This window comes from Pagrus major, chromosome 1 (assembly GCF_040436345.1).
Source record: "Pagrus major chromosome 1, Pma_NU_1.0".
Classification (NCBI taxonomy): domain Eukaryota; kingdom Metazoa; phylum Chordata; class Actinopteri; order Spariformes; family Sparidae; genus Pagrus; species Pagrus major.
Window position 1 is genome coordinate 5,067,890 of NC_133215.1, and position 23,099 is coordinate 5,090,988.

Sequence of the window (23,099 nt, forward strand, 5' to 3'; positions counted from 1 at the left end):
GATCTCAGCCTCTCAACATGGGGTGTTCCTTTTAATGCCATGGTGGGCGTGTGTGTGTATGTGTGTGTGTGTGTGTGTGTGTGTTGGCAGTGCAGGTGCACGAGGAGTGTTCTCGTTTTGTAGGAAATGATCTCTCTGCTCGACTGCTCATGCAGAGCTGTTATTTATTTTTTTATATCCGGCTGTAAACATCTGCAGGACACGTTTCTCTGCTTTTTCTAACCAGACCACCGAAAACTCTTCTCTCACCACGACCTCCCAAATAAACGCCAACCGAGTCCTGCAAGAACACAATAAACCACGATACAATCTTGTCTCGTCGGTCTTCATCTGAGCTCAAACATCTGAAAATCGTCTTTATCTGACGAGACCAGCAGTGAAACAAAGCTGGTGATGAAGCCTGTGGTCTGTAGAATCGCTGGTCACTGAACACATCGGCCGGCTGACGGCAGCAGATCGTGTTTGTGTGTTTTTTAGGGGATTTTTTCTGTTGTTAAATCTATACATCCTCCTCTAACGCGCTCTGCTGTCTGTGAATCGCCTCCTTTGTCCTTCAAACTTTAAGCAGCACGACTTCATGTGAAAATCATATGATAACAAGCAGCTCTCACACACACACACACACATTTAAGACTGCAAACACACAAACACACACACACAGCACAAGTCCAAAAATATGTCTTTATGTCCCGGCAGCTCTGGGCCTCCTGACCTCGTTAACTCACCCAGATTTCCACCAATCCTCACATCTGGCTGATGCTAAATGATCCCTGTGTCTATGTGTGTGTGTGTGTGTGTGTGTGTGTGTGAGGGCAAATGTATAGCAAACAGCATCTCTCTGCTATAAAGCTCAGCAGTGCAGTTGTTTTTGCTTTTGTTTGTAGGTGATGCTAACATGTATCACCTTGATCTGAGAAACCAAATTTCTTCATACTTTTTGTTTGTTTGTTTGTTTGTTTGTTTTATAACTTTAACTTTGAATTTTGCTAAAGATTATTTCAACTTTTCTTACTCTAACCTGCACAAAGCTGCCAGGATAAAGTCAAGATTTTGTTGTAAAATACCCCAATCTTTTATTTTTTTTAATTTTTGAAGAATAATTTGAAAATGTAAACTGAATCTTGGATTTGGAGTATCATGACCCCCTACACATTGTCATATATTATATATCCGCTTGTTTCAGCTCTTCTTTGAAACTACATGATGTTTACTCTAAGTGATCTATTCAAACATAAGATTCCATCAAATTAACATATTTCTTCATGTTTCGCGCATCAATTTCTACACATTTTCCCACAAATCCGGCTTTAAACATCTGGTATTCATGGAGAATTTAGGAGCCACATTATTCGTACTTGTTAATCATTTACTCATGTTTTTCAGTACTGGACACAGACAGACTGCATGTTTACAGTTCGCTTCTTGTTCGCACTTTCTCTCCAGTAAATCAGATTAAAGGTTGTGCAAAGAAAGAGACTAATTATTTAAATGAACACAGTCGAGGTTTGTTACAATGAATAACAAACTGCTGTTTCACGTGTCATCATATAAAAGTGCAGAGTCTGATCTGTTCGGTTGATTTTAAATGATTATTTTGGAAACACAGGACATTTCAGTCCTCATCTAACATCCGTACCTGCTGCCCTCACTTATAATAATTAATATTCTTGCTTCAAATTGAAGATGTACACGTCCTCACAGGTTTCAGCTCTGAATATCAGTAGATATTAATATCAAAACACTTCTTTTTCAATGCCTTATTCTGAGCAACACAACTCTGCTCACATTTAAACCAATTAGGTCAAAATTCTTACATTGTTCTAACAAAAAAAACACAAAAAAACAACATCTGTGTAGGAACTTTGTCTGAATCAAATACAGAATAAAAAAAGGCAAAATTAAAATTGAATCCAGCAACTTTCTGATCACTTTACAAATATTCAATGGCAGCGAGAGAAGCCTCAACTCAGACTGCTGATCAGGTTTCGTTTGGACTTTTAATAGTCATAAAATCCTTTTTTATTAAATGACATTTGTGGCTGAAATCCACTGAAGGCCGAAACACGGTGAGCTGTGATCGGCAACACAAAGGGGAAAAAAAACAACAAAAAAACGAGATGGTTCTAGTTTCCAGCTGCAGGATGCATCCAAACTGACCACAGCTGATGTGACAGTTTCCTCCGTCTGTTTTATGTCATCTATTTTATATTTACACTGATGTCGTGTTGCTGTGTCGACCTGTCATGTCTTGAAATAGAAACAAAAATGCGTAAAATGAGACTTTTAGCTGGTTTAAATAAAAGAGGACAGCTGCTTTACTCCCATCTCTTACAATGTAATTTGAAATGGGAGCTACATCTGTCTGCACATGTGGTCGTGTGTGTGTTTGAGGTGGAGGTGAAGCGTCCGCTCGGCCAGGCGTGTTTGCATTAATCTGCCTGTGTGTGTGTGTGCGTGTGTGTGTGTGTGTGTGTGTGTGCGGCAGGTTTTTTGGGCTTTAACACTGTAATGGCTTCGCTCTGATTCCTGTTCGTCAGTCGACGCATGCGGCTCACTGGCTGCCTTTAAGTGCATGTATCCTGCACAGCGCACACACACACACACACATGCATATACATAAATATACAGTTAGTCAATCAGTCAGTCAGCAGGAGGCCTCAGTAAAAGCCTGCACCGTGTGTTTATGGAGGGAGGGGGAGGAGACGGATGGAGCCTCGCAGCGGGGCAGCCTCTCTCCGGGCTCGTTGAGGATCGCTGCTCCATCAGATCCTTTGTGTCTCACTAAAGAAAGGAGACGCCCTCTCTCTTTTTTTTCCTCTTTTTTAAAAGAATCTGATATAACTGAGTCTTAACTCTTCAGTTTGTCGAAGTCATTCATTTCGAAGCGGCGACAATGGCTGCTGCGTGATCGGAGCCGGGGAAATGACTGGATGTCATAATACGAGTTTAAAACCGTCAATATTCAGACAAAAATTTATATTTTAGCAGCACAAATGTCACAATGTGAAAGTGTTGTGTGATGGTTCAGTTCCAGTATAGAAAGTAAAGGACGTTGATGCAGTGACGGTGTAAATATTGAGTTCAACACTGAGTTTCCTCATTTGGCCTTAAATAACTTATAACTATATTAATGACCTTGTCTTCTTCATCCTGTTATTGTGATTTAATTGTCATGTGAAGATTCTGTAGGAGTAATAATAGTAATAATAATAATAATAATAATAATAATAATAATAGAAAATTGTGAGTGTTTCCACATTTTTCTCATCCGTAAAAAAAGATTCTGTTCAATATTTTGGAGAAAATAGTTATTTTCAGCCGTGTTAGAGGAAAGTTTTGCTCATTTTTCGAGCTGAAACGATTCGTTGATTATTTGATTAGTTACTTTTTAATAACATTATTTTTTCAAGAAAAAATAACTAAATAAATAAAAAGGTTCTAGCTTTTCAAAAAAGACGAGATATTTTTGCTGGTTTTGTTTTGAGTGTAAGCTAAATGTTTTTTGTTTTCTTTGGTTTATTTTTAGAACAAAAAAGCAGTTTGAACTTGGCGATGTGCATTTTAGGAAATCTCACAATTTTCTGTTGTTTTATGGCCCAAACCTCTGAACCAGCTGATCGTAGAAATCATCTTAAATCGCATGCCGACTGTTTTTTGGTTGCCGACGCACTCATTTGATTTTGAGGTGAATAAAACACATTTCAAAATTCGAACAGAATAGAAAATACTCTACATCTACATTTTACATGCTAAAAGGCCGAAATTTGTTTTTTCTTGCACGTCATGAAAAACAGAAACAGAACACATTAAAAATATTTATATAGAAAACAAACAAGACTTAAAAATCAGTCAGTCCTCGCTGACAGAGGAAAACTATGTATTATTAATTTGTGCCTTGAAATGAACGAACAGCAGCTCAACATCTGGTTTCATTTTGTTTCACTTTATTACAAACATCATGAATAAATGTTAGTAAATAAAACTTTAGTTAATGGTTATTTCACTGTTAACAAACGCTGAAAGGATTTATCAAACAACTGTTTATTGTAAAGTTGTTTCTGAAGTTTTAAATACTTAAATGGTTAATAATCACTGTGCAGTTCATCTGTAACAGGAGTGCTCAAACTTTTTCCGTTAGAGGGACAAAAATGAAATTTATTGGAGGGCAAACTTTTTTATCGTCTTGTACCGTTGAGATGTAAAATGACACAAACCTCCCGAGTTCCCTTCATTTTCTACGACTTCTTGCACAAAGTGAAACTCGGTCCTCCGTGCTCAGATTATGCAAAACAATTAATATAATAACAACCTACACATTTAAAGAATATTTTTACCTCCCACAAAAAGGAAGCAACTTAATTTTTAAAAACAGACTTTTACACTTTTTTTCGCTTGAAACATCCGATGATCCCCAAACTGAAGAGACCTGATGGACAAACATTGTTTTCATGGTCGTTGCAGCTGATGGTTGTAAACCTTTAAAACTGCTCAATAAATGGTTTATAAGAGTAAAAAAACTGCTTACTAAAGTTAGAATAGCTATAAATGTACTATTTATGAGTTTTGTCTGATGAACATAAAGGATCCAGAGCAGAAGGTCGTTTCAGTTTCCTCGACCAGAATGTGACCTGAATCTTAACGAGAGTATTTTAATCTAATCTGAGACTAAAAAACACTTTAAGGCATTTTAATAGCAACAAAACAAAAAATCCAACTAGCGACGTTACTGGACAAAGATGCAAAAACATGTTTAATTCATTAATAAAACATTTGATTGATGGAAAGAAAATGTATAACCAGTCATTGAGGTCATTTCTCTGAGTAAATGGAAATCATTTTGTATCACTCTTAACTGGATCTCTTGACATGTGACATGTTAAAGAGCGGCCCATTAGTTTATTTAACTGCAGGCGATCACAGACGGGAGCAGGGTTGAAGGAGAGAGGACGGAGGTATGCTCGCCTTCAACACAGAGCCGGAGAGAGGTGTAATTAAAGCCGTGAAGAATGAATGAATAACATGGACGTAAAGAGAGAATAGAAAGGATATTACTGAGAGGAGAGAGGGAAACATCAGGTGTATTATGTTTCTCCGGCTGAAGGTCGCCTTCAATCCATCCTGCCTCAGTGTGTTCTGCTCTCTTTAACCCGAACAGGCTCGGTAAATACAACTCTACAGTGATCACATAAGCCTCCTGTGAGTGAATATATGTGTGTGTGTGTGTGTGTGTGTGTGTGTGTGTGTGTGTGTGTGTGTGTGTGTGGAGCCCTCTTGCTTTCTTTTGTCTCATCCGACATTTAAATCTCATAAGGAATTTACCCACGTGCCCCGGCGGGGTCCAGAGGAGAGGAGAGAGAGAGAGAGAGCTGGGGGGCCCCGGCTAAAGAGGTTTAGCCCGCTATCAACCTTTAAACCCGACAGCCGGCGGGGACAGAAAACACCCAGAACCACCCTGAAATCTTCAAAACGATTACAAAGAGAGGGACGACCTTGAAGTTTAACCGGCAGTGATAAAACAATAATCACAAGAGGACGGACAGATGTAGGTGTAGACACAATAACCCGGGACGATAGGAGATGTAGTTTGCTGCCTGGCAGGCGTGAGTGCTGTTTGGACTGAACAATGAGGCTCACACGGAGATTTCACACATTAAGATTCAGTTGGGTTTGCGAGAGACGTCGACACCCCGCTGTGTCACCAAAACAAACTGCAGGCCCGATTCTGCTTGGTTGTTTCGGGGCGTCATGCTGCAGCTGTTTGTGTGAGATTCCCCCGCTACCAGAGCAAGAAAACAAAATGCATCTCTTCGTTTCTGTTTCGCTTCATAAACTGTTTCCACTCCTGAAAGAGTGTCCACTGGTGAGAATCTGAAAAGGTGTCATGTTGTCGAGGTTTAGACAACATAATCGGTCGTTTCATCGACACAATCGCTCACATAAACCAAAAAACATTTTAAGATCTGAAACTTCTTTACGTTCTTTTGTCGAAGAATTAAACAATCGCGATGGATTAACTCAGAAGTCCCTCCAAGATCGGTTTTGTGGAGTTTGAGTGACGACAATATTCACATTTTAAGCAAATGTTCACTCACAGCCCATGTTAATGCGCTCACACTGTTAGAAATAACAAGCGAAGAAAATGAGGGAATCCATCTGAAGAAGAGAAGACGTCAACAGCTGCAGGCAACACGAGCTCTTTGTTCTGCGGAGAGTTTGAAGTAAATTAGAAAACCTAAATAAACGAGCTCAGCGGTTCATTATTTAATGACACTACTGTGTGTAGGCTCGTGTTGTGAAGCAGTTTATTATGCTCTCATATATTCAACATTTTGACACATTTCACACTTAAAACTTGCTCCAGGTCTCTTTTTTTTCAGGAGTTTTGTCTTTGAACTCAACAAACTTCTGTCCTGTGGTGTGTTCAGGAGCCATGACACAAATGGCACAGTTCGGTGCCAGCCGGAGCCTTTTTTCATCCTCAGCTTCGCTCTATAAGGTAAAATTTTACAAAGGATGACAACAAGAGACGACGACCACAAGCGTTGCTGGAGTTTAATAACACATGAAAATTCTTGAAAATTTAAAGAACAGCCTGAATAAGATGCATCCAGCGACAGAGATTAAACGTGATGGTCACAGCTGCTCTGGACGGCCGGTGCCTCACATCTGTCCGCTCAGCTCCGCTCGGCCGGGGGAAAAAAACAAAACAAACACATTTATTCGGTGCTTAGCGGAGACCCTCGAACCTCGCCTCGGCCTTTAATCACTGGCATTAAAAGCTTAAAAAAAAGAGAGAAAACACACCCCACCCCTCGGCTGCTGTGGTTCGACCGGAGGGTGGAGGGTGTCGGCCCCCAGCGGTGCGATAGGTGGCCGCGGTCCTGCCTGCGCAAATTGAATTTCCTGCTGTCCAGTAGCTCAGCTGTTCGTTAAGCATGATGTCACTGCAAATCTCTCCCGCTCTCTCTCTCCCTCATGCACAGGGCGAGTTTTAATTCAAGTGAAATGTAGGTCAAGTGGGGACCAGATGAGATTGTTTAGCGCAGTAACGCAGCCTGATGCTTCTGCTGCTCCAAAACAAAACAAATAGTGTGTTTTCTTACATCATGCTGCGTGTGTGTGTGTGTGTTTGTGTGTGTGTAAGGCTTGTGTGCTGAAGCGCTGCATCTTTACTCAGTTGCGTGTGTGATGGTACAGTGAGTCACTGAATCTCATTAGATGTGTGTGTGTGTGTGTGTGTGTGTGTGTGTGTGTGTGTGTGTGTGTGTGTGTGTGAATCCTTCAGGCTGAAGCTCCTCGAAATCTAGTTACGTTTAAAAAAATAAGCTCTGAACTGTTGCTGGATTCTTTCCTCTCCTCTGACTCCAGAACAGGGTCAGTAGTTTAATCTGCTCCTAGACAGCCTCTGTATTAAAGGACCATTACAGCTATTTTTTTCTTTTTTATGTCCAGGGTTTTGCTGCAGAGGTTTTTTGGGGGGGATTGCTGCGACATAAAATGACCAATTCTGACCAAAAATAATCAGCAATAGCAGTTTTGTACTCTGATGCATCACGGTGTCGGACGCTTGATGTCCACCCTGAGTCCGTTAAATATGCATTGTATCAATAACGCATACCTGTCAGCTTAACAGAGACTTAACCGCTCACATAAAAGAGTTAAAGTATTCGTATCGTATCGTAGAAGATGGATGAATTTGCGAAGAAGGCCTATCTTCCTATGTTTGTACTTTTTTAAAGAGAACACACGTTTTATTTTGTGATATTTTCTCGACTGGAAATGACAACAGCGAGTAAAGATGGTGTGTTTCCCTCACCAGGAACTTTCAGCTCCACCTTTTTATAGTGTTTTGTATTATAAGGAGCCAGTTTGTACAGATAATAGAGGTGTAACGATGCACCGATCCGGATCGATACGTATTGATTCAGTGATCAACGAGCTAATAGCATCCAGTCAAAGTGAAACATCGATTCATGTCGCCGCCATCGTTAAGATACGCCTTTATTTTGAAATTCCCACGTCACGTCTGTGTCACTGTTTCCGTCCATGAGCAGCTCCTTTCTGAACAAAGCGTTCTGCTTTAAGCTGTTTTCACCACTGAAGGATTTTTGTTTCCTCTGCCGGCAGGAAAATAAAGTTCTGATGCATGAAAACAAAAAAAAAAGTGTAAAATCAGTCCACACTGAAAATTCCCCCTTCTTTCAGAAAACATCCTGTTACACAGTGGGAATTGATTTTCTTATTTAATTTGGGATTATACGGCTTTAATAATTCGATTCTTGAGAACATTTAATGACTCTGTTTGTGTTGCCTTACACTCCTGACAGCGTGTTGTTCAGCTCAGCTCTTACATGTGAGAGGCATCGACACACTAAATGATGATTTCAAGCCTCATTTATTTAATTTTTTTTTAAGAGAAGCAGACTCGTGACCAGAACATCGCTGGTTTAAAACTCTGGGATGGAAAAGAGCGTGTAGAGTCAAAAGTCTCCAGCAGAAACAAGACTTTTTGCTGCATTTCGTTAGTACTCCGTCGACTGGTCTTAAGAGAAATGTTTTTAAAGTTAATGTATGAAGTTAATCTGCCGTCATAGTTTTCTTTTGTGTTCTCAATATCAAAAATTGTAGTTGATCAAGTAGAACCCAGAACTTCCCCCCATTTTCTTTTCTAAACCCAAAACAAAACATGAAAACAAAAGACAATCGAGGTCTAAATCAAATTGTGGATCTGGAGATTAATTAATTAAAAACAACAAAAAAAATCCATTTTGGCCTCCGGGAGGCAATAAAGAGTTTATTAAGTGCCAGAAATGGAAAATAGTTCATCCTCTGGGGGGCAAGAATAATCTTAATAAAGTTTAAATCGATCTGCCTTTTAGAGTTTGATGCATCTTGTGTACACGGGAACATTTTGGCACTAAAGGAAAAGTCAAGGATTAATTAAGAATAGCAGGAACGTCCACTGCAGATCGCATCAAAAGAACACTTCCTGTAGCTGCTTCACAGTAAAAGCAGTGGATTATACCTGTGACCTTTCAGGTGTTGGGTGGGTTCTGACCCGAAGTCCGTCACGTCACCACTGTGACAAACTCCATACTTTAACTTTCCGACCACGGTGTAGTTCTGATGTTGATTAAAGGTCTGATCTGGACTCAGGTCAGCGCTGATAATAACTCGTCCTTTTAGAGAGCCAGCTGCTGATTGGACACATAATGATGTTGAAGTTGTGAATGGCACAGGACACAGCAGCAGCAGCAGCAGCAGCAGCAGCAGAGCATCAGCTCAACTAACAAGATTAGATGTCGGCCTCGTTTGCTTTCCATCCGAGCCCGGATGTTTCTCATTTGATAGTTGAACGCCTCATTTGTGCCGTGGATGTTTTTTTGTGTTACACTGTGGAGCCATTATGCTTTACTTTCTTGAAAAAAAAAGGTAATTTAGATCAGATCCCCGCCTCCCTTTGCAACGAACTTGATAATAATTACCAGAGGAGGATTGGGCTCAGAGGCTCCGTGTTAGGAGATAATGAAGCAGACAAAGGCTCCGGTTTCACAGCTCCTTGGTGCTAACGAGGAGATCGAGCAAGTGATTGTTGACTCGTGTGCCGGCGCCACAGAACTTTCCCACAGTGTTGCATGCTGTGCTGAAACCTTGCCACGCGCCACAACGAGCAGACTTCACACAAAGCTTTCCGCATGCTGCGGTGATGAAGCCCCCGAGACAAGAGGCTAAAGCCCCTCCGTGATCCGCTCCGACAGCCTCTGTGTAAACATGACTCTGTGAAATGGATGTTTTCTAACAGGCAGTAGAGCTCGAGTCACAAGTCATTGAAACTGAGGGTTTTTAAAGTGCAGAGTTTTGGTCTTGAGATCTGCTCCATTACAGCACTGAAAAATCTCACTCCAACGATTCAACAGCAACTAGATGGCATTTTTACAGTCAATGTTTGTAATGTGTTCAACATCTTACAGCTTTCCAAGAACTACTTTCTAAAAATATCTGCTGTTGCCAGCCAATTTCAATGCAATCCACGTGAGCCTACAGTAAAACTAACCCTACGTTACTTTGTCAAATTGATGGTTGTGATTGAGCTAATAAGTGACTTCAGGCTGTTGTATTTATAAAAGGGCATTCTAGCAATTAAGTATGGCATTTTCATAGAGTTTGAGGTTACTAAGAGGTGGATTAAATAAAAGAATCACGTGAGGTCCAGAGATCAAGAAGACTTGACTTGGTGACCGTTAACAAAGAAAACCACTAACACAGCAGGACCCGACCCGAAAACACTCCATATACTTTAGATCTGACCTGATACAAGTCCCAGATTGGCTGTCGCTTACTGCAAAAGTCTTGAACAAGTCCAAAGTCATTTTTTGTTGGGCTGGTCAAGTCCAAATTCTGCTGTCTCGTCTGCAGTATCCGGTCTTTATGAATGTAATAAAACAATCAACAAAAAACTTTATAAAAACCATTAATTTTCTTCTTCTTCAAAAAAAAAATGGACCAATAAAACTAAAACTATCTGCCTGTTCACTGGACGGTGCCGCCTCACGTAAACCATCATCTCCCCGATACTTATCATCGTTCATTAAAGCGAATGACTCCAGCTTTGTTTATTCTGTTGATCAGTTTTAAGAAGGCTGGTCTCACACGGGTTCTAGTTACTGATCTCGGCTGCTTCCTCCTCTTCTTCAGGCACACGTGATGGAAACTGTAACGATTCTGTCAAGGCGCTTTTTTCTCTTTCTGTGGAGACTTGTAATGATGCATCGATCCGGATCGATGTATCGATTCAGCGATCAACGATCCAATAGCATCAATACAAAGTGAAAACATCGATTCAAATCGCTGCCATCGTTGATATGCCTTCATTTTGAAATTCCCGTGGCACGTCTTGTGATATCGGCAAATATTGTATTGTTGTCCAAAGAATCGATATAATATATATATAATACCCCTAGTAGCCGAGGGTGGTGTGTTCACGGCAACTGGGAGTTTGTTGGTGTTCCATTAAGACGGGCGTCAACATCAGCCAAAAAAGAAAAATTCAAGGCCAGACGGACGGCCGTGTGTCGTCAGTATGAAAGGTTTCTGTTTCCAGTGAATTTGCGGAGCGCTGCCCTTTAGAAATGATCAAGTCTGGAGTGCTTGTTGGGGGCGCATGTTGCACTCAAGCGAGATGGTCTTTAAAAGGCAAGGTCACTCTCTCATCAACCATTTACAACCTTTTCTCTTTCTTTTTTTTTTTTTACATTCTTTCACCTCCCAGCTGCAAAGCTAATATTTCAGAATGTTTTCATTCCTGCGGTGAAGATTTGTTCTTCTGCCTGAAAAGAATTTAAAGAGGAAGGAAAATGTCAATTTGTTAGATTTAGTGTTTTATTGTTAACTCTCTATGACATTAATTTACTGTTATTTTTCCTTTTTCGCTCCATTTTTTGCCCCTGACCTTGTAGAATAATGAAATGCCTATAGAGTAATGTGGACAGGAACGTGTTTGGTTAGAAAGGAGAGTATTTTCATGTGGAAAAGGTGAAACATTTTATGTGTTAGCAGAATCAAAGCAAAAATACTTGAAAAGTAAAGAAAATTTCAAATTGCTTTCTTTAGAGAAGGCAGAATGAAAGATCCGGCCGAGTGTTGTGCAGGTCCTCATCTTGAGTTCATCTTTTGGCAGCGTGTCGACACTGTTTGTGTCAGCGTGCAGAAGTCCTACAAGAGGCCACTTCGAACAAACCCGAGACATTGACCCATTTCACATCGCCCGTCTAGTCAAGTCTAATCACATTTAATTATTCACAGCTTTGAATATCTTTTTTTATCAATAAGTGCTTCACACAGCAAGGACATGAAAACACTTGAAGAAGACACAGCTAACACTGAGACTGAAAAGGCACTAGGTTAGACCTCGTAAGCATGAGTGAGGCTCCACATCCCGCTTTCTAATTCAAATGAAACGACTCAAAGATCCACGGCGTGGTGGTGAAGTTAAAGTTTTCCTTCCAAGCAAAACATAAAGTCAAATGTTCAATTATGCAACAGAAAATAATCTACAAGAGTTTATCAATCAGTCAAAAAATGCCAAACAATCTCTCGTTTCAGCTTTAAAAAACGAGAATATTTTCTATATTGAGCCCTCAACCCAGTCTCCAGGTGAAGTGAAACTAAACACGTGAAACTAAACACTAACTGATGCTAGAAACGCCGGCCTACCTGACTTACGCCTCGCACCCGTCACATGATAAAGAAAGAAAATATAAAATTAATGTGAAACGTGGCGGTTTTCTTTTAGGTGTAAACTGCTCTAAACAAGACAGCATCTGTTTTTCCGTCGTCTCCACGTGTTAACCAAACATTACAAATAAAGATTACTCCCCTGTGCTAACACGTAGCAGCTGTGGGGATACGAAAATAAGACGATGGATGATGGACTGATACGATTTAGGAACAGAAATTAAAAAAAAATTCTTGGCATTTGTGGCATCTTGGCAGGAAAACCATGGAGTTAATTTGCAGACACCGGCAGTGTGTTCTCGGGGCTCAGAGGCAGATGGTTGAGAACCGCTGGTCCAGATGGTGCAGGTGCATCCAGACTGACCGCGAGCGCCGACTCTGTGGTTTAGAAGCAATCAGGAGTAAAATTTAGCTGGAAAACAGCCAAACCGACACAAACCAGGGAGTCGGTTAACTTCATGTTGTCGTCTCCTGCTTTGTCTTTATTTTTACCCTCCAGTGAAGCTCACTGCAAAAGGTGCAATCACACCTGCAGTTGGATGTCTTTAAGCTCAAACCGACCACGTGCGTGGAAATGAAGCCTTGTAAATGAAAGTCACATGACTCCTTTGCAGGACAGATGTTTAGTCATCCTGCCAAGTTTGGAGATGTTTGGCAGCAGAGGGGAGCCAAAAAAAAATCTGATTTCAAGTTAATTTATCTTTAAATTAACTCCGTTAGAGCAGAATGCATCTACATTTACTCAGAAGACGACAGATTCACACCTCTCACCTCAAGTATCCAGTTTATCCTCCTCATTCTGTTCAGGTCTTTTGCTCCATCACACCCCTGCTGTTTACCACTTGGCAGAAAATAAAAGAATACACCAATTACCACTCTCGTTCTTTAATACCTCTCTAATCACCGCTATCTCCCCCCCCTCCCCCGATGTCCTCATTCATTTGCGCGAAAACACAAACTCTCCCATCGCTCCCTTTTTAATTGTTTTCAATTTGTTTCTCGTTAACACGTTCAAACGCCTGCACCTCCTTCTCTCCTCGCTTTTTTTCTCCACCGTAGAAACAGACGGGGGGTGGTGGTTAAACAAGCGAGCGGGGGTTGGTGTTTGTGTTGGAGGTCAGGGAAGCAAGTTGCAGTGAAATCTGCACAGGAAGAGCAGAGAGGTAATACTTCGCAGGACTGCGTTTGCAGGTGGCGTCACCAGGAACGCAGCACAGAGGGAGAAAGGAAACACAGAGACCGTCTTCCATCCTCCTTCCTGCTCTCCACCACATAATGAAATAATTAGATAATTAGACGAGTAATTGGACCGATTCATTTTTTTTCCCCTTTCCTCCCGCTGTGACATCTGCTCGGCTGCAGAGCTGAGCGCAGGAAAAGAAGAAGATTTAGAGCAGCGCCACACCCATCTGAGCCTGCCCCAGTGCATCATGGGGGGGGGGGAAACGGGGACCCAAATTTGCCTCGACCAATCGTGTGTCTCTGTAGGAGAGGAGAGGGATTCGCTGCGCACACGCAGTCATCCGTCGTGCTGCTGTTTGATGTTAGGGGGTGATTCGTCAACCAATCAGAGAGCTCGACCTATTTTCTTCTTCTTCTCCTTCCTCTCCCTGAGCCATGACCACGATCAAATGTTGGAAGTGTGACTGGCTCAACGCCATGGCAACATAATGTAAAAAAAAACCAACAACAACAAACCAAATCCACTGTTTGATGTGAAGGTGTGTGTTCTTGGGTTGATTCACCTCCTTACGAGACACCGCCCAATTTTGATTGCTTTTTACAGCGTTTCTGCTGCGTTAACAAGCGTGTGTGTGTGTGTGTGTGTGTGTGTGTGTGTGCAGCGGTGGTGTGTTAGTCACAGAAATAGCTGCCAGCGCACATCAGCCTCCTTTGAGCTCATCACCGGATACTTCAGAGAGAGGGAGAGAGAGAGAGAGAGAGAGAGAGAGAGATGAGATGAGATTAGGGATTTGGTTTGCCGAGAAGCCGTCAGATTGAATCGACACAGTGCGTTTAGGCTGTGTGTTACGTTGTGTGTGTGTGTGTGTGTGTGTGTGTGTGTGTGTGTGTGTGTGTGTGTGTGTGTGTGTGTGTGTTTCCTGCAGTTTGTTTGAGTCTCTGTGTTTTACCACGCCTTTGGCCAATCATGCACATATTTGCTTTATTCATTTTCCTCCTCATTCCCCACGACACACACCCACACAGACACACACACAGTACATACATGCACATACTGTACATAGACACACACACACACACACACACACAGTGCCAGAGGTGGTTGTGACTCTTTGTAAACAAGCTATTATATTTTCTATTTGCTCTCACACAGACAAAAATGGTTCGACAGTTCCAGTGAAGTTTGTTTCCTGCAGAGAGAGAGAGAAATGATTTGGCTGATGTTTCCTCTGTGATGTTTGTGAATCACCGCACTCTCAAACAGCTCACAAATAAAAGTAAAGTAAAATGACTCCTCGCTTTCCAGGAATTTAGATCCTAAACCTAAACAACTGAAGTAGCTGGAGACTTGTCTTAAAACTTAAAAATATAACGAATGTAAAGAAAAACAGCTCGTCAAGCTTCAGTCCCCACAAACTCTGAGATCCCAAATTTATACCCTCTATGTACAGACAAGCTCATGCACCTGCTAATGCTTTTAGCTCAGCAGCTACAGTGAAGATTGTGGCTCAAAAACAGATGTAAATAACATCTTTTCACTCATTCTTTAACAAGAAAATCAACTGTCTACTAATGAAGAACAGAAGGCATAAAAAAAAACAATGTGACCTTTCCTTAACATACTTAATGTCGTTATTAATTATAGAAATTAGTAGAACATGTTTATGAATCTGCATCCTCATGAAAAACTAATCACATTCCTCGACTCTTGGTCTAAATTTACACCAAATTAGATCAAAATCGGTCACCAAGTTATTGAGAAATGCTGAGTTTGGTGATGAGAACACACCACAAAAGAGAGAGTGGAAAAACCTACAAATCAGACCCTGAACGCCTCACCGAGGCACCAAGGTCAAACTTCAACGGAAAGATGAAGCCAGTAGTCAGTCAAACGTCATCCAGTCAAACCAGTAAGCTGGTCCTTGGGGCGCCATCTGAGTACACTGTCAGGAACCTCGCATTAAAGAGAGCGATCCTGAAGAGGGAGTGGAGCTTCCAGAAAGGGATTCACTTCAACCATCGAGGCCACAGAACATACAGGACATACATGTCTTAGTGTTATTTCTGAGAAAAGAAACGAATAAAGACAGAAAACGCAGTTACAGTTACCAAAATTAGCAGGAAAATATATCTTGCTTACAGCTACACTCTATTAGCCCTGTTATGGACATATACAGTATTAGAGCTGCTTATATTAGCTTATATTTAGCTTTTTCTTGGTACGCGACATTGTTTTTGATCTCTAGGGGGCAGAGACTTCAATCAAAAGGCGTAGAATTTAGCTTCTTTAGCTTAGCTAGGATGCAGCATGTTATCGAACAACTGCCTGCACCTTTAACAGAAACAGAGCGATATGGGCATCGTCTTTTGGGCCAATTGACAAATGTAAGTGTTGCTTCCAAGTCCAAAAAATGTCTGTCTTTGAGTTGTTAAATATTTGTCTTTTGGCGGCCTATTTCTGCTGCCATTTCAGGCTGGGCATGTAAGCAAACTAGCGTGAGTTAGCGCTCGCTTTAGCAGCATTGTTAAGCAGCTGAAATCTGTGAAAAGATCTAAATTTGTATCATGTGCATGGTGGTAAAAGATAGTGCTGCTGTTGTCTGGCTGGTGTGTCAAAATGGTGCTCCAATAATGATGACCATGCAAAGGAACATACTTAGACATAAAACAGATTAACTTTAAGATTAACTATATGTATCACCCTACTGTCCGCTGAACTAGCTGCCACATTAGGCATACTAAAGTGACTGTGGAGTCCAAATCAATGAAACGTGTGGAAAAAATGGATTAGTCGTCCATAAATTTCTGTTTTAGTGTTTCTGGTTGCCGACATGTGATGTCCCCCGTGTCACGTCCCTCTCTGTCACCACTGGATTATAGTTAAGTTTTGCTGTGTGGACGTTTCAAATCAGGGTCAAAGTGCAAAGCATTATAGTGTTTTATGTTATTTTTACCTAAAAAAAAAGCAAAGCAGCCTCTGTGGAAAAGGCTGCAGCTAATTGGAGCTGATTCGGAGAGCAAAGATCAGAAAGATCAGAGAGGTCTGTTGCACCATTGATTTTTAGGGCGTCATCCATCTTGGATCAAAAGATTTTCACTACGTTTGTGTGGTACGTCTCCTTTTGACTCTACCAAACAAAGTGTTTTTATACTGCAGGAGAATACACATTTAAGCACCTTAAGGCTGCTTCTTACTGTTTTATGTTGGTTGACTGTACAGTCTCAGGCCTTCTGGCTGGCTAAAGCTCATCAACATGTGCTTATTAACCCTTAAAAAAATCAAAGCTTGTTTAAGCATCTTCAGCCTGACAGAGTGCTGAAGCTGTGTTTGCATGAGCTGACTTGGTACCAACTGTTTAATTCATGCTTCAGCATTAGTGGCTCAAACTGAATCATATTCACACGGCTGTACAGTGCAGTCTCTATTACATTATTCTGTTACAATTTATAAGTGTTAACTAATAGATGATAAGGCCCATGTCATTTCTGATTAACATTAAGATTAAATAAGTTTTAATTAAAGCATAATAACTACATTCCTTGTTGTTATAAGAAAAACACGAAGTGCATTTATTAAATTTGCTTCTGGGTGACTGTAAACAGCAGCGAGAAGACAGTGATGATATTGTGGTCGACGTTTTCATATTGAAAGTTTGACATCGAGTAATTCAACAACGAGCATCAATGACGTAAACACAGAGTCCACCTCTCCTCGACCTGCCGTGGTCCTGTGCGGCTCCTAACGCGGCCCGTCGAGACAGGTCTCTGATTTCCTGTTGCGGAAATCCTGTTGATTTCCTGTTGATGAGCATGGCTCACCACCTCGCATCTCTCCCCGTTCCTCCCCGGGGGCGGTCCGACTGGTCGGGTCGGATGGTCGAAAAAAGATGCTGTGGGCAGTGATCGTCTCAAAGTCGGCTGCTCTTCATCCAAAACCCGTGTTTTCTTCTTCAACGCTGATGAATTTACTTCTGTCACTGGTAATACTACGCCAAAATAAAAGCACCATGAAAGGAATTAAAGGGGCTTCAGTATCTATTAACTAATGCTGATTACAAGGAGCTCAATATAAAGTATAACCAGCCTTGTCACGGGGAATATAGACTTTAATGCAGTGACCACAAACAAAGTGTCGGGTCGAGGCGTTAAGTTAACTTGGCTTGTTGTTCCTCCCTCTCACTCTCTCCTGCATGTTGTCTCACTTCCTCTTCCCTTAAGCCCAGACCCGTGTTAGGGTTAATTAGGTATTGATTTGATCGGGGCCAGGCGAGAGGCCCTGTTCTAAGGGCTTTGGTCATGCTAAATTATTAATGTTCATGCAGAACTATATATAGCGGAGGTCCAGTGGTCACAAGGAAAAGCCAAACATTGGTTCCCTGTTCCCTCCCCGTTTTCCTTCCCTCTCCTCTCAGATTGATTGCGCTGCCTCCTTCAGTGTTCAGTTCCTTTCCACGGCGGCTGGAAACGGGAGTGATGCTTGTGTATGTGTGTGTGTGTGTGTATGTGTGCTTTGATTTGACAAGCATACCCTGAATTAATTTTTGAGCAGCTCAGTTGCTCTCAACAGACAGCAGAGCAGTGTTTCTTATCCTCACATGTTTTGATGTTTCTTGCTGGATTTCCCTGTTGCCGTGTCCAAACAGCGAGGCAGATAATTGAAGCATTTCCTGGTCAGTTTTGAGAGATTCTCCTCACAAAAGGAAAATGGCTAATGGCCCTTCCTGTTTCTCCGTTTGCACAGTTACTCTGTTTGGTCATTGCAAGGGCTCGACTGATAAGCTGGCCGGGCCGGTATTTTGCTAATAACAGATATTTCCTATTGATTTTACCCAACACCCACCGTCAGCCACACCTCCCTCACAGTCTCCAGTGTTCCTCGATCTTCCAGATATTACACCTGCTGTTTGTTTTAACGTCTATACTGGCAGCTAACGGTCAGTGTTTCACTTCCAAGGGCTGCGGTGTCTTTTTTTGAAGTGGATTGAGCTTTGAGTTACTCATTACAAAACTATTTCAAACAGATTCAAGGGATCCTTATCAAAAGTGACTATTTTTTTTGCTTTTTTCTGTTTAAAAATCCAGTGTTAGTTGGGCTGTTGTGTCTGAAAATGAAACCTCTGTACTGTCTTCTCCTGTCTCTTGTCAGTGTTGCCATTGAAGTATTTGCCCACTTCTGTTGTCAGGCAACTGAATGAGCTTAAGAGCGACTTAATCATTAATTCTACCTGATATAAATGATGCTAAGTGGGCTATAAACATAACTGTGCTACGCTAACGAATGCTCGCAAAGTCATACTTTGGACGAGCTTAAAACAAAATCTCAAAGTATCGGTACTTCGATGCTTTTTCAGTACCACGTGTTTAAAACAACACGACACCCACATTCGATAGCATCAAAAGTACCAAAGCTTTAAAAAAACAAACGGATGTACAATCAGAATTTCAACCGAAGGCTGCTCTTACACGCTGTGTGCAGGTTATCTAAAAAAAAGAAAGTTTCTCATCTTCTTGACGTGTGTCAGAAGAGGTATCGAGTATCAGTATCGTATCAAATTCTGGCATCCTGACAACCTTATTATGTTTATGTGAACATCAGAAACATAAAGGCTAATGAAAGCATGATTGTTCTGTTTGTATGTTGTTTCAAAATAAGAGACTCACAGCAGCAGTTTGTGTCGCACATGATGCTATCTTACCAAAGCTTTTGTTTTCCCCGTCCACACTGAGATTATCCACTTTGGAGGATATATCTGTATTGCCTGTAATGTGTGATGGGATGTAAGGATAAAATGGACTTTTTGGATGGATTTTTTAAATTTTTTTTAGCAATTTTAAGTCGCTGCCTTCTTCAGGTGGCTTGAGACACAAAGTTAAAGCAACTTGTGCGTCCCTTCTTTTGACTGAAAGCTGATGATGCTGGCTGGTTTTTAGCGGTCGTTAATTCATATCAGTAAATCCCTACATGTGAATAAGGAATATGAATCATGTGCTTAAATACTGTGTGTTTGTTCACAATGTCCGCCTCTGCTTTATTATTAAAATCATGTTTCTGTTTCACATCTTGTAAGCCAATCAGCGAGGCTTCATTGTGCCGTCAGCGTGTCCACATCTGTCCTCAAGTGTGTTATTAATGGTTGTTTGTCCTTTTCTGGTGCAGATGTGGATTAGCTCGATGTCTTGTGATTCCCTCCATGCATGTATTTGTGTGTATTTTTGTGTGTGTGTGTGTGTGTGTGTGTCACGCTGCTCTCAGCTGTGCTGCTGGACTCTGTGAAGTGAAACGAAGTGACACAATGGAGGTTTCAGAGATTGGGGACAGCTCTGTGTATGTGTGTGTGTGTGTGTGTGTGTGTGTGTGTGTGTGTACTCACGTGCATTTTTGCATAACACACTGAGACAAACCCAGAAACCATAATGTATATATATGTGTGTGTGTGTGTGTGTGTGTGGTCTCTCTCTCTCTCTCTCTCTCTACCATGTCATGTGTGAATGCTTTTGGGCCCAGAGTGTATTCACTAACTGACCTACATTTCGGGAGCTTTTTTGCCTGTGGCTCAGGAGACTTGGTCGCCGTTATCTCATCTAGCCAATCGCATCCCCCTAATCTCGTTTGTCCAATCACATCCTCCATCTCATCCGTCCAATCGCGGCCTCGGCCCCTCGCGGGGGGAAAAGAGTCATCCTCTCCTTTACGCTGGCCGCTGCTGGGGATGCATTCGTGTCACTTTAAATATGAAAAACGCTCTGCATCTTGTGGCCCAAATAGCGCAGGGGCCCGTGTAACTTTGACTCTCAGGGCTGATTTCTCACGCTGCGGCGCTGCAACCCTAATTATTTCCCCCCCCTGACTTGAAAGGAGAGCAGTATTTCAGTGTGTATTGGCAGTTGGAGAGGAGGAAAAAAAAAAATTGAAGCTTTTGAAAATTCTTTGAAGCTTCCCTTTTTTTGTTATCAAAGCTGCCTTTGTAGGCCGCATGAATTTTGCATGCGCAGGTTTAAGGGAACTTTGTGATGTGCCAGTGTGTGTGTGTGTTTCCACTATATGCAGCAGTACTGTACTAATTTGAGAAAGCGAGGAAAGAGGTAGAAAAGCGGAAGATGCTGGCTGCCCGTCAGGGAACATTTGGCCAATAGAACGAATACATTGGTGACGGGTTTCATCTGAATTTCTACCTCTAACATTCGAGCCTATAAACACTTTGCATGAAGCCAAATATTTGCACCACTGTGGATCCAAAAAGGGACGCGGCGTAACATGTCCAACGATCCTTTGTCCAAGTTCAAAATGTAAAAAATCTTTCCAATAAAATAGCAGATGTTTTCTTATTTTTTGCAGTTTTCTTCATCAAGAGTCGACTCAAGCTTCCCCCTGCCAAGCTCTGGCCCTGTGTGTGTGTGTGTGTGTGTGTGTGCACTAATGTGTCTATCATCATACCATCATCACATGATAGGGTCTTGCTGGAATCTAAAGAATAACACAACTTTGTCTCTGGCATCGAGCCAACACAAGCTGAGAGGACTAAAGGACTGTTGATGAGGGATTGTACACACACACACACACACACACACACTTTAAATTTCGGTTTTGTTTGGACTATTTAAAGTGCTTTTCGAATCTTGTGCGTTGGTCTCACAGAGCAGACGGTACAGGTGTGTTTCCAGGTGTAAGTTTGCAGGTGAAGCCACAAGCTTGCCTTTTTCTTCCTCCTCAGTGTTTTATGTCAACATGGTGCTGGCTGAGATGTGGCCACAAGATGGTTTAATTACTGCAGCTTGTGGTAGACATGATCTCGATCTTTTTGCTATAGTCTATATAAATCCTCCGTGCTTGTTTTGACTTCCTCCCTGGTGGTTTAATTAACTGTAAATGTGTTGTTGGAGCCAAATTTCTTCTGTTGTGTTTAAAATTGCTTTGGACAGAAAAAGCCTCTGAACAAATGAATGCAGTGTGATTACATAAACTAAACTATGCAGTGAAAATGTTTAGTTTCAGAGTGTTTACATCCAGTAATCCAAGTAAAAAAGTAAAGATGGTTGCAGTACCATATGTCTGTGGGTTTTTTGGCTTAAATTATCTGGTTTTGTTGCTACAAACAAATGTCCCAACGAGTCTTTAACATATCCAATGGTTTCATTCTCACAAATGAAACGCTGTCTCTAACTTTGCTCTCTGGCTTGGCAGCCGTCTTCCCCACCTGTAATGTTACTACCATCTTGTCTGCCTGCCGTCATGAAAGTCCGCTCATATACATGTAATATGAACACGATATATCACGATTATATAAATGTCAATATGACATGTAAGCATTTGAATGTATCTGAGGTTTTCGGAAACACAAAAATGCATCATTTTATTCTGGTGAATGGATCGGTACGGCCCGGTCTCAGTCCCAACGTGTCAAATACAGGTGGCCGTACGCTTCGAAGTTTGACGCTGTGGTCCTCTAGCATCACTTCTTGAAGCGCCCCCTTAGTGCAGTGAGAGTCAGAGTCAGGGGTCTGGGTGGGTCATACACTGGACTTTACCTCCAGAGACTGGGGTTCACCCCTTTTGTTTGTGACCAAGAGTCAAGACTGATTTGGTAGTATGATCTTTTCCTAAACCTAACCAAACCGCGAACGCTTGACAACTTTAATACCGGTCACAAAGTCACAATGGTGTCATAATATGCCGTTCACATTAAAATACTGACAGAAGAGGGTTAGTTAGAGCCATTTTTTGATCACTGACCAAGCTGCTGTATTTGACTGATTTTCGGTCTGAACCCTGTAAAAACACAGCTACACTCCTTGAATCTTCGACCTCCTTCCTGTCGGCCGCTTGTGACGGAGCTGAAGTGGTGACGCTGCTGTCCTGAGGTCAGCCGTAATGACTCTATAACGGGGAAATGCATTTCCATACAGACTGTGTTTATCAAGCTAGTTTATTCCTGCAATGTAAAATATGTGGCCTAACAAGTGGCTCCACTTGAACTCTGGGTGTGTATGTGTGTGTGTGTGTGTGTGTGTGTGTGTGTGTGCGCCCTGTTAACCTTTCCAATCCATGCTAAAAATGCGCACGCACACACACACACACGTGTCTTTGTCTCTGTTTCTCTGTCTGCTCCATTTGCATTTAATGGCGGGTGAGGTGGGGGGTGGGAGATGGGGGAGGGAGGCGGGGGGGGGGGGGGGGGGGGTCAGGTTGAAAACTGCAATATGTATTTATGTTTCTCTGTATGCGGTTGCCAAGCAACAGCAGAATAAGGGTATTTACAGTTAATAAAAAGTGAGTGACATTAGCTCGGTGTATTAATTTGCTTTAAGAGCTGGAAAGAAAGGCGAGGTGTGTGTGTGTGTGTGTGTGTGTGTGTCTTTTGTGCACAGAGACTAATAAATGCCTCCACACCCTATCTGTATAGGCGCACTCGTGTCAATGTGTGTGTGTGTGTGTGTGTGTGTCTATTGTGTGTGTGTAAATGCATATCAGGTGCTCAGCCAGCCTCGTCTTTGTAGATGTTTCGGTGTGTGTTTTGTGTTTGCCAAAAAAGAGCCTGTGCTGCGCCTCGTCTGTTGTGTGTTTCTGGGTTTTCAGCGCTCTCACCTACATACGTTGTCTATGTAGGTGTGTGAACGTATGTATTTTATTTGTGTTGTTGTCGTCAGTTTTCGTAAAATCTTAAAAAACATAAATTCAGATTTAC

The 23,099-nt window shown here is 41.7% G+C and overlaps 1 protein-coding gene across 1 annotated transcript in view; it reads left to right on the top strand.

Moving 5' to 3' along the window:
• The window catches only part of lcor (ligand dependent nuclear receptor corepressor), a 75,695-nt gene that overhangs the window by 21,263 nt on the left and 31,333 nt on the right, over window positions 1–23,099 (top strand). The window lies entirely within an intron of this gene.